The sequence below is a fragment of the Dipodomys spectabilis genome, unplaced genomic scaffold, assembly GCF_019054845.1.
Source record: "Dipodomys spectabilis isolate Male_0828 unplaced genomic scaffold, ASM1905484v1 ptg000057l, whole genome shotgun sequence".
NCBI lineage: Eukaryota > Metazoa > Chordata > Mammalia > Rodentia > Heteromyidae > Dipodomys > Dipodomys spectabilis.
In genome coordinates, this window is record NW_024870734.1 from 5468140 (window position 1) to 5478803 (window position 10664).

The following is a 10664-nucleotide window of genomic DNA, read 5'->3' on the forward strand; positions in this document are numbered from 1 at the left end:
ATTAGGGGGGGAGGGGGGAGGCTGGGAAGGGATGTGAAGGCTAAACAAAGGAGGAGGCTGCAATGCTTGGTAAGAAATGTACGCATTATCCTGCCCATGTAACTGTAACTCCTCTGTACAGTATGTTCACAAATAAAATTAAATTAAATTTAAAATAAAATAAAATAAAATAAAATCATTAGTGAAAAGAATAAAAAATCAATGGCTTTTCTGAATGCCAAAAATTAGGAAAGTGTGGCTGAATATAGGAAAGCAACTCCATTCGTAATAGCCCCACAAAACATAAAATACATAGGAATTAACTTAAGCAAAGAAGTGAAGGACCTCTATGATGAAAACTTTAAAAACTTGAAAAAGGATATCAAAACAGAACTTAAAAAGTGGCAAAAACTCCCATGCTCCTGGACTGGAAAGATCAGCATCGTGAAAATGGCAATACATTCCAAGGCTACCTACAAATTCAATGCGATACCCATCAAAATTCAAAACTCATTCCTCAAGGAAATGGAAGAGGCAATCCAAAAATACATATGGAACAATAAAAGACCAAAAATAGCAAAAATGATCCTCAACAGAGAGAACACTGCTGGAGGAATATCAATAACAAATTTCAAACTCTATTATAAAGGCATAGTAATCAAAACAGCTTGGTACTGGCACAAGAACAGACTTCAGGACCAATGGAATAGAATTCAAAACCCAGAAATGAACCTACAGACCTATAGCCATCTAATTTTTGATAAGGGAGCTAAAAAAATAGAATGGAAGAAAGACAACCTCTTCAGTAAATTGTGCTGGCAAAATTGGTTAACAATTTGGAGAAAACTAAACCAAGGTCCTTATACATCACCCAACACCAGAATCAACTCCAAATGGATCAAAGACCTCAGAGTCAAAGACGACACTCTGAAAATTTTAAAGGATGGAACAGGAGAAACTGTAGGTCTCCTTGATGCAGGCCGAAATTTTCTTTTAATAGAGACCCAGAAACACAACAAATCAAATAAAGTTTGGACAAATGGGATTGCATGAAGTTGCAGAGTTTCTGCATGGCAAATGACATAGCTAGCAAGATCAATAGAAAGCCCACGAATTAGGAGAAGATCTTCACTAGCAATACAACAGACAAGGGTCTCATATCTAAAATATACTTGGAATTAAAAAAAATTAAATCCTCCAACAACAAATCCTCAAAGAAACAATTGCCCGATATATAATTGGGATAAATATTTAAAGAGAAACTTCTCTGAAGAGGAAAGAAGAATGGCAAATAGACACATGAAGAAATCCTCAACCTCCCTAGCCATAAAAGAAATGCAAATCAAAACAACATTGATATAACACCTCACACCAGTTAGAATGGCTAAAATAAAGAACTCTATTAACAACAGATGCTGGAGGGGATGTGGACAGAAGGGAACTTACTTCATTTTGGGTGGGAGTGTAAACTTGTTCAACCACTTTGGAAAGTAGTATGGAGGTTCCTCAAAAGACTCCACATAGATCTCCCCTATGGCCCATTAATCCCACTTTGAAACATTTACCCAAATGTTTACAAACAAGACCACACTAAAGCTACCAGCACAACTATGTTTATTGCCCCATTATTTACTATAGATAAGATAGGGAACCAATCCAGATTCCCCTCAGTAGATGAATGGATCAAGAAAATGTGGTATATATAAACAATGTAATTCTATGCCTCCATCAGAAAGAATGACATTGCTCCATTTGTTAGGAAATGGAAAGGCTTGGAAAAAATTATATTTAGTGAAGCAAGACAGGCACAAAGAAATATAGGTCCCTTGGTTTCCTTTATTTGCAATATCTAGTATATGTCTGAGTCAAGCAGAAAAGGTCAGATAAGGTGATGTTAGGGAAATGAACCCTAAGATATGTATTCAACTGTTTTTTTTTTCATGATATTGTTTCTAACACATTTATAAGATTATTTCTTTGTTGCTTTGTATGTCTCTCCCCCACAGTATAACCCCTGCTTTCACTGTATTGGATGTCGGTATAATTTGTGGAGGGGAAAGGGAAAAACAAGTCGTTTAAATAGGGATACAGGTGGATCCAAAGCCACAATGAGAAGTACAAGTCGTTATGTCGAAAAAGAACTTTACAACTTTGGTGGGTGTGTATGTGGAGGATTGGGTGGGTGGTGAGGGGGGAGGATGTAATGGGATGGGAAGGGGAAACAAAAGAGGAGGGTACAATGCTTGAAAATAAATGTACTCATTATCTTGCCCATTTAATTGTAACCCCTCTGTACAGTACTTTCACAATAAAAAATTAAAATTAAAAAATTACTATGCTACTACTTCATAACTATTATAACTCATCGAAAAAAAATCAAAGGAACCAGGTGTGGTGGTAAAGACTTGTAATTCCGAGCGTTTAGGAGGTTGGATTTAAGTCTAAAGCAACACTGGGGGGTACTGCAGAGAGTAAAAATCTGCCCTTTATTACCTTTTGAACAAAAGCTAAGAATGTTGATGAGAATGTGGAGAAAAGGAAATTTTCTACACTCTTGGTCAAAATAGAGGTTAGTAGAAAATAGTCGAAAATAGTATGCAGTTTTCCAAAGAGGCTGTGATCTGATGATTGTGGTTCAAAGCCAGCCCCGGCAGGAAAGTCTGTGAAAATCTTACCTCCAATAAACACTCAGAAAACCAGAAGTGATGCTGTGGCTCAAGTGGTAGAGCACTAGCCTTGAGCTGAAAAACTGAGGGACATCGCCCAGTCCCAGAGTTTAAGCTCCACGACTGAAAAAAAAAAGAAAGAAAAAGAAAAAAAAGACAAATAAATGCAAAGTTGAAATATCATCTGACCCACCAATCATGTGATTATTTCTCTCTGGGTGACTCGTAAGTATTCTGTAGTTCATTGTCATTCACATTATTCACAACAGCCAAGATATAAATCGAAGTTCAGTGTTCAACTATACACTAATAAAGCAACTGTGGTACATGCACAATCATGTTTTTCTGTTTCATCCTTAAAATAGCAAAAGACTTCTCGCATTAGCCACAACTTACAATAACCTGAAAGATGTATTCTAACTGAAGAATAATGTTATCCTCTGCTCTTTGTAAACACACACACACACTCTCTCTCTCTCTCTCTCTCTCTCTCTCCCTCTCTCTCTCTCTCTTAAAAACCTCAAATATTAAGAGAGAAATCTTTTTAAAAAGTAAAGCGAAGTAGAATTGCTGGGCATTTAGGTCACAATGTAGAAGATAGTAGATATACAGGATGACCAGGTATAGAGTTGTGATGTACCGTATGAGGATACAGGGGACAACACTGGCTTTACATAGGAATGAAGCTAAGTAAGTAGGAGTTGTTCTTCCTAGTAGGGATTGCTTTATTAGTTGTTTTTCCTTCAGTAATGGTTTGGATGAATGTAATTCTTTAAATACCTGCTTGTTTGCAGAAATTATAACAAACAATATAGCAATAATGTTGCAAGCTCAACATAGAACAAAATGTCAAATTAAAATGCATGAGATTATCCTTGATGTAAACTAATTATTACAAATAAAGGAAATCATGGGACCTATGTTTCTTTAAGTCTGGCTTAATTCACTTAATATGATTTTTTCCAAGATCTTCCATTTCCTTACAAATGAAGTGATATCTTTCTTTCTAATGTAAACATAGTATTCCATGTGTGTGTATCTCTGTGTGTGTCCCATTTTCTTGATCCATTCATCTACTGAGGGCCATCTGGGTTGATTCCTTATCTTATCTCTGGTAAATACTACTGTGATAAACATAATTGTTCTGGTAGCTTTAGTGTGGCCTTGTTTTGGGTCACCTAGTTAAATGCCCAGAAGTGGGATTACTGGGTAATAGGGGAGCATTATTGTGTACATCAAGTATAATCTTTGTAGATGAGCAGAATAGCTCAATAGCTAAGTACATATCAGCATATAAGGTGATTCCATGTGAAATGAACTACAAGACATGTTCTTTGTTGGTGTTCTTAATGTTCTAGGTGATTTCTTTATATCCTTTGTGTTTTCCCACCTAAGCATTATCCCCTGTAGTCACTGTATTTTGATTTTGATACCCTGGGTATTGTAAATATGTTGATATGAACTATGGAATGGTAAGGGAAAAAACAAAATGGTGAGACAAAGGACAGAGGGGGAACCTATGCAACAGTGGTATTCACAAGACAATATGTTAGAAATAATCTTGGGGGTGTTGGGAGTGAAGAGGGAGAAAAATTGGAGAAGTGATAACAAGTTTGAAAAGAAATGAGTTCATTAACTTACTTATATAGCTAAAGCCCCACTGAACATTACCTTGACAATAAAATATAAATATAAATAAAATAAAATATATGAAAGCAGCAACACAGGAGATGGGAGAGGGGAAATACTGTATGTAGTAGAGTAGAGTAGAACAGTTTGGAGAGCAGTAATTTTATATTAACATAGCAAGTAATAAACTAGCATACAGATTTTCAGCCTCATGTCAGTCACTAAAAAGGAAAACAGAATGCAAAATCAGCAAACCCATAGAGAAAATAGAATACTAAGCAAGGTGAAGAGATGACTTGGACCAAGAATAACAAATGACACAATTAGGAAACAAATAACAAATTGGTAAGTTTAAAAAATATTACCCATAATTCTATTAAATGTTGTTTACATCACAATTAGTTAGAACTATAATTCAAATCACAGTTTAATAGTATATCATATTAATAGTAAGTTACTTACTATTGATTTCTTAATATTGAATGTTTAATATAAAATTTTAACAAAAGAATAATGTGAAACTAACTTTAATAATATATTTCATGAATTGTAAATTTGAGAAGCTTTAGAATTTAAATAAATAATATATCATTATTGTTTCATTTCTGTGAATTAATGTAATAATTCAAAGTGTATTCTACACCTAGCACTCATTTAACATCAAATAATAAATTATTTCTCATAATAATTTATTGCACATAATAACTCTTGGTATTAGGTAGAAGGGTTCAGCATTGTGGAAAAATTCACACCACACAATACACGAGGGTATGACTCCTCTCAACTAGCTTAAATTGTGGAAATTTTATTTTTACATACATATTAAATTCCTGTCTAGATGGTATCTATATAAATATATATAATTATATACATGAGGAATATTTCAGATGATACTTAAAAGTCATATTCATTAAATAAATTTTTATTATTTTGTACAAAATAAATATTTATAGATGGTGTATGAGTGCCAGATTATATGTATTGAGGCTTATTTTATATTCCTGACATTGTTTCTATAATTGGATTTAATTTTCCATAATGGGTTAAATGTATTATATTGGATATATGAAAGTAAACTGTATATTTATTCCATTAATACTTTGCCACTTGTCTAATTCCAATATAATTTATCCATGTGTTTGAAGTAATGAGAATAACAACAAATATAAGCAAGATAAATCAGTCTGAAGTAGACAAGTATTTTCACCTTTGTTTTGATAGTTGGTCCTCTTTTACACTACAGAATATGCTTGTGAAAATGTGCTCCAGGCTGGCCACAACTGCAGAATATTATGGTTTGATCTATCATAAGAGAAAGAAGGAAGGGCAAACTTCCTTCCAAAAGTCTGCTCTCAGGGATGTGATCTGCTTTATGGTAGTGACTTGGAAATGAACATTTTTTTACAGTAAGCCTTGAAAAACCATCTGATAGACCATTTCTGTAAGGAGATTATTACAGAAGATTATTGATATCTTTGCAAGGATGGCAGATTGCTTCATTTTGAGAGAATTAAAATAGGAATTTATTTAGCTGATATTTGTATCTTTAGGAGAAAAACCAGTTGACTGTAGGCCAAGGGATGACTGGGGCCCAGAGAAGCTACTACGTTGAATAGTAATCCTAGACCTTTAAAACAACACACACACACACACACACACACACACACAAATCAACCAAACAAAAAACCTCCAGTTAGCACAGCCAGTGAGGGCTGCTATAACAGCCTACATGAAGGCAGGCAAAAAACAGAAGGTGAGAGCCAATTAGCTGATAACTAACATATTTTTGATGAGGCAGACTGAAATGAGACTCCAGAGAGAGAGAGAGTCAGAAAGACTGATCAGAGAGAACTAAAATTGGTCACACAAAGATTGGAAAGTAGAATTCCTTGTAGAACAAATAAATCATAGAAAGCTTATGCATGTAAAAACAAGACAGAAATCGACTCCAAGTGGATCAAAGACCTCAGAGTCAAAGAAGACACTCTGAAAACATTACAGGATGGAATAGGAGAAACCCTAGGTCTCCTAGGCACAGGCCGAAATTTTCTTAATAGAGACCCGGAAACACAACAAATCAAAGAAAGGTTGGACAAATGGGATTACATGAAGTTGCAGAGATTCTGCATGGCAAAGGACATAGCTAGCAATTTCAATAGAAAGCCCACGGATTGGGAGAAGATCTTCACTAGCCATACAACGGACAAGGGTCTCATATCTAAAATATACTTGGAACTAAAAATATTAATTCCCCAAACAACAAGTCTTCAAAGAAAGAACTGCCCAATAAATAAGTGGGCTAAAGACTTAAAGAGAAACTTCTCTGAAGAAGAAAGAAGGATGGCAAATAGACACACGAAGAAATGCTCAGCCTCCCTAGCCCTAAAAGAAATGCAAATCAAAACAACATTAAGATACCACCTCACCCCAGTTAGAATGGCAAAAATCAGGAATTCTAATAACAACAAATCCTGCAGGGGATGTATACAGAAGGGAACATTACTTCATTGTGGGTGGGAGTGTAAACTTGTTCAACCACTTTGAAAAGTAGTCTGGAGGTTCCTCAAAAGACTCCACATAGAGCTCCCCTATGGCCCATTAATCCCACTTTGGGGCATTTACCCAAATGTTTACAAACAAGACCACATTAAAGCTACCAGCACAACTATGTTTATTGCAGCACTATTCACCATAGCTAAGATCTGGAACCAACCCAGATACCCCTCAGTAGATGAATGGATCAAGAAAATGTGGTATATATACACAATGTAATTCTGTGCCTCTATCAGAAAGAATGACATTGCCGCATTTGTTAGGAAATGGAAAGGCTTGGAAAAAATTATATTAAGGAAATTAAGCCAAGCCCAAAGAAACATAGGTCCCATGGTTTCTCTTATTTGCAATATCTAGTATATGTCTGAGTCAAGCAGAAAAGGTCAGATAAGGTTATGTTAGGAAAATGAACCCTAAGATATGTATTCAAATGTTTTTTTCTGTCATGCATTTGGTTCTAACACATTTATAAGATTATTTCTTTGTTGCTTTGTGTGTCTCTCCCTCACAGTATAACCCCTGCTTTCACTGTATTGGATGTCGGTATAATTTGTGGAGGGGAAGGGGAAAAACAAGTCGTTTCAATAAGGATACAGGTGGATCTGTTGCAACAATGAGATGTACAAATTGTCATGTCAAAAACGAACTTTACAACTTTGGGGAGGGTATTGGGGGGGGGGGGATGAGCCTGGGAAGGGATTGGAAGGGGAAACAAAGGAGGAGGCCACAATGCTTGATAAGAAATATCCTCTTTATCTTTCCCATGTAATTGTAACTCCTCTGTACAGTATTTTCACAATAAAAAAATAAAAATTTAAAAAACAAAAACAAGACAGAAGACCAAAATCCAGAAATGCATATTTTCTTAGAGGTCATCTTAATCAATTATCAATGGAAATCTTTGAATTCTTAAATATTTGACCACATGTGGGAGATGGTTGAAGAGAAAGAAAATGTCACCACTCTGTTAGGAGTTCCAATATCACAATATGAATTAATCAAGCACAAATTTGTAAGAAAAAGGGAAAACAATTATTCCAACTGAGGGATTCATTTGTTTTGATGTAACAGTTCTTGATTTAGGTGCTAGCAATTACCATTCAATTGATCCAGTCCCACAGCTGAGTTGATATTGACTGCAGAATTCCCACATGAAAGAAAAGAAGAAATTTACAAAAGTCTGATGAATTGAGTTGAAAGTGTTGTAATAGGGATATCTGAGATTTAGACACAGATGAAGAGGTGTATTTTCTTTTCTAAAAATCTCCCATTTTTAGTCTGGTGCCAGTGGCTCACAGCTGTAATCCTAGTTGCTGAGGAAGCTGAGATCTGAGGATGGTGGTTCAAAGCCAGCCTGGGCAGGAACATCCCTGAGACTCTTATCTCATTTAACCACCAGAAAACCAGAAGTGGCACTGTTGCTCGAGAGGTAGAGCACTCAACTTGAGTTGAATAGCTGAGGGACAGTGCCCAAGCCCAGATTTCAAGCCACTCGACCACAACTACAAAAATCCCCCGTTTCTTGGACTGCCTACATTTTTCCTAACATTCAACAAATAAGCCATTTTATCACCCACTACCTTTAAGTCCTAACCTAGATACTGAAAATAAAATGATTTGGTATCTTTTGTCAAAAGATTCATATTTGAGGAAACAAATACCATTAGTAGTAACTTTTTTTCCAGTCCTTGAACTCTGGGCCTGGGCCCTGAACATGGGTATGCTGGTAGCTTTCATGCGAGCTTGTTGTTATTTTTTGGATTACTGCCATTGAGGGAATTACTGGATCTTAATGGAGATCTACATTTAGTCTTTTCGGGAAATTCCGTACTGCATTCTAGAGTGGTTGAACAAGTTTAATTTCCACCAACAGTGTAATAGAGTTCCCAATTGGCTACATCCATGCCAGCATTTGCTATTGTTTGTTTTCTTGATAATGGCCATTCTAACTGGGATGAGGTAGAATCTGTCTTGTTTACTTGTAGAATTGTGGGCACCTTCTAGCTATCATAAATGAATGAATCCATGAAACCTATATTGTTCTGAGCCTGCATTCCTTTCTCTTTTCTTTTAGTATAATTTTTTCAAGCCTTTCAGTTTCCTTAATACTGGTGAAAAGTCATCCTTTCTCATGGGGGAATGGAATTCCAGTGTGTGTGTGTGTGTGTGTGTGTGTGTGTGTGTGTGTGTGTGTGTGTGTGTGTGTGTGTGTGTGTGTGTGTATGATGACTATAGGCCCATGAGTTTATTTGTAAGCCTTCTGTTTTATGTGTAATTTTGTAATTCCATATTAAATTTTGGTTACTTTCTCTACTGCATTGAAGTATATTGTTGGGATTTTCATGTGTATTGCATTGGCAATTATTTGGGGACAAAATTGCATTTTTCTCCATGTTAACTCTTCCAACCTGGAACATTGAAAGACTTTCCATTTCCTTGAATCTCCTTCAATTTCCCTTTTTATATTTTTAAAGTTTTCACAGTAGAGGCCCTTCACATTTTTAGGTAAATTAATTAATTCCTTGTTTTGTTGTTATTGTTGTTGTTTTGTTTAGATTTGATTTTATTTTGAGACTAATACATATGAGGTTGTTTTTTGGATTTCAGCCTGGATCTTCCCATTGTTGGTAACACAGAAATAATACTGATTCTTGTGGTTTTTATACCCTGCTACATTACTGAAAGTTAGCATCACCTTTACTAACTTGAGGGAGGAAGCTATAGGGTCCTTTAAATACAGGATCATTACATATGAGAAAAGGGATAGTTTTACTTCCCCTATTTGGATCTCCTTTATGTTTTTCTCTTGCCTATTGTTCTTGCTAGAAAGTCCACAACCATTTTAAAGAGTAGTAGAGAGAGTGGACATCCTTGTCTCATTCCTGATTTTAATGTCTTCATGCTTCCACCATTTGGTAAATGCTAATTATCTCTGTCACATACATACTGAGGAATATTCCATGTATTCCTAGTTTCTCAGACCTTTTAATTATAAAGGGCTATTGGAGGTCCTTAAAAGCTATTTCTACATCCATATAGACGATTATGTATTTCTTGTCCTTGCTTCTGCTGATGGTTTGTATTATGTTTATTGACAAGAATACTGAATCCAATTTTATCCTAGGATGAATCCTATTTGATTGTACCATATGATTTTTTTTTGTTAATTGCTGAAATTGTTTGGTGAGAATTTTATTAAAAAGGTCTGCATCAATGCTTACCAAAGAGTTGGGTTAATAGTTCTCTTTCTTTGGTGAGTCCCTATGTGATTTGGGGAAGAGTCTAATTCTAGCTTCAAAGAATGTGTTTGATAATTCCATTTTCCGTTCTATTCCATTGAACAGATAGGTCTGAGTATTGTAAGTTCTTTTCAGGCCTTAATTTCATGGTAAATTAATTCAGTCCTAGATTTTTCTGGAATGGATAGTGGTTTATTGCATTTCATTTTCATTACTTCTTAGGTGTAACTACTTGGTTCAGATTGTGTATAGGAAAGCATCAATTTCTCCAGGATTCTCCAGGCGATTGGCATAAGGTTTTCAAAGTACTCTCTTATAACATTCTCAATTTTGCTTATATCTGTTGTGTTGTCTTATTTTTACCTCTAATTTTCTCTCTTTGGGTGAGTTCTCTTATTGTTTTTGGTGGGATTTTATATTATGAAGGTGATATATAGAGAGATGGGTTACATTTACATAAGTAATGAGTATATTTTTAACAGTGCTATCCCTCCCTCAGTTTTTCCTGCTTCCCCCAACCCTGACATCCCCCTCCCCCAAAGTAGTGAAGTTCATTTCTAACATAGTTCTAGTGTATATCACTGGTGCTTTGGTTGAT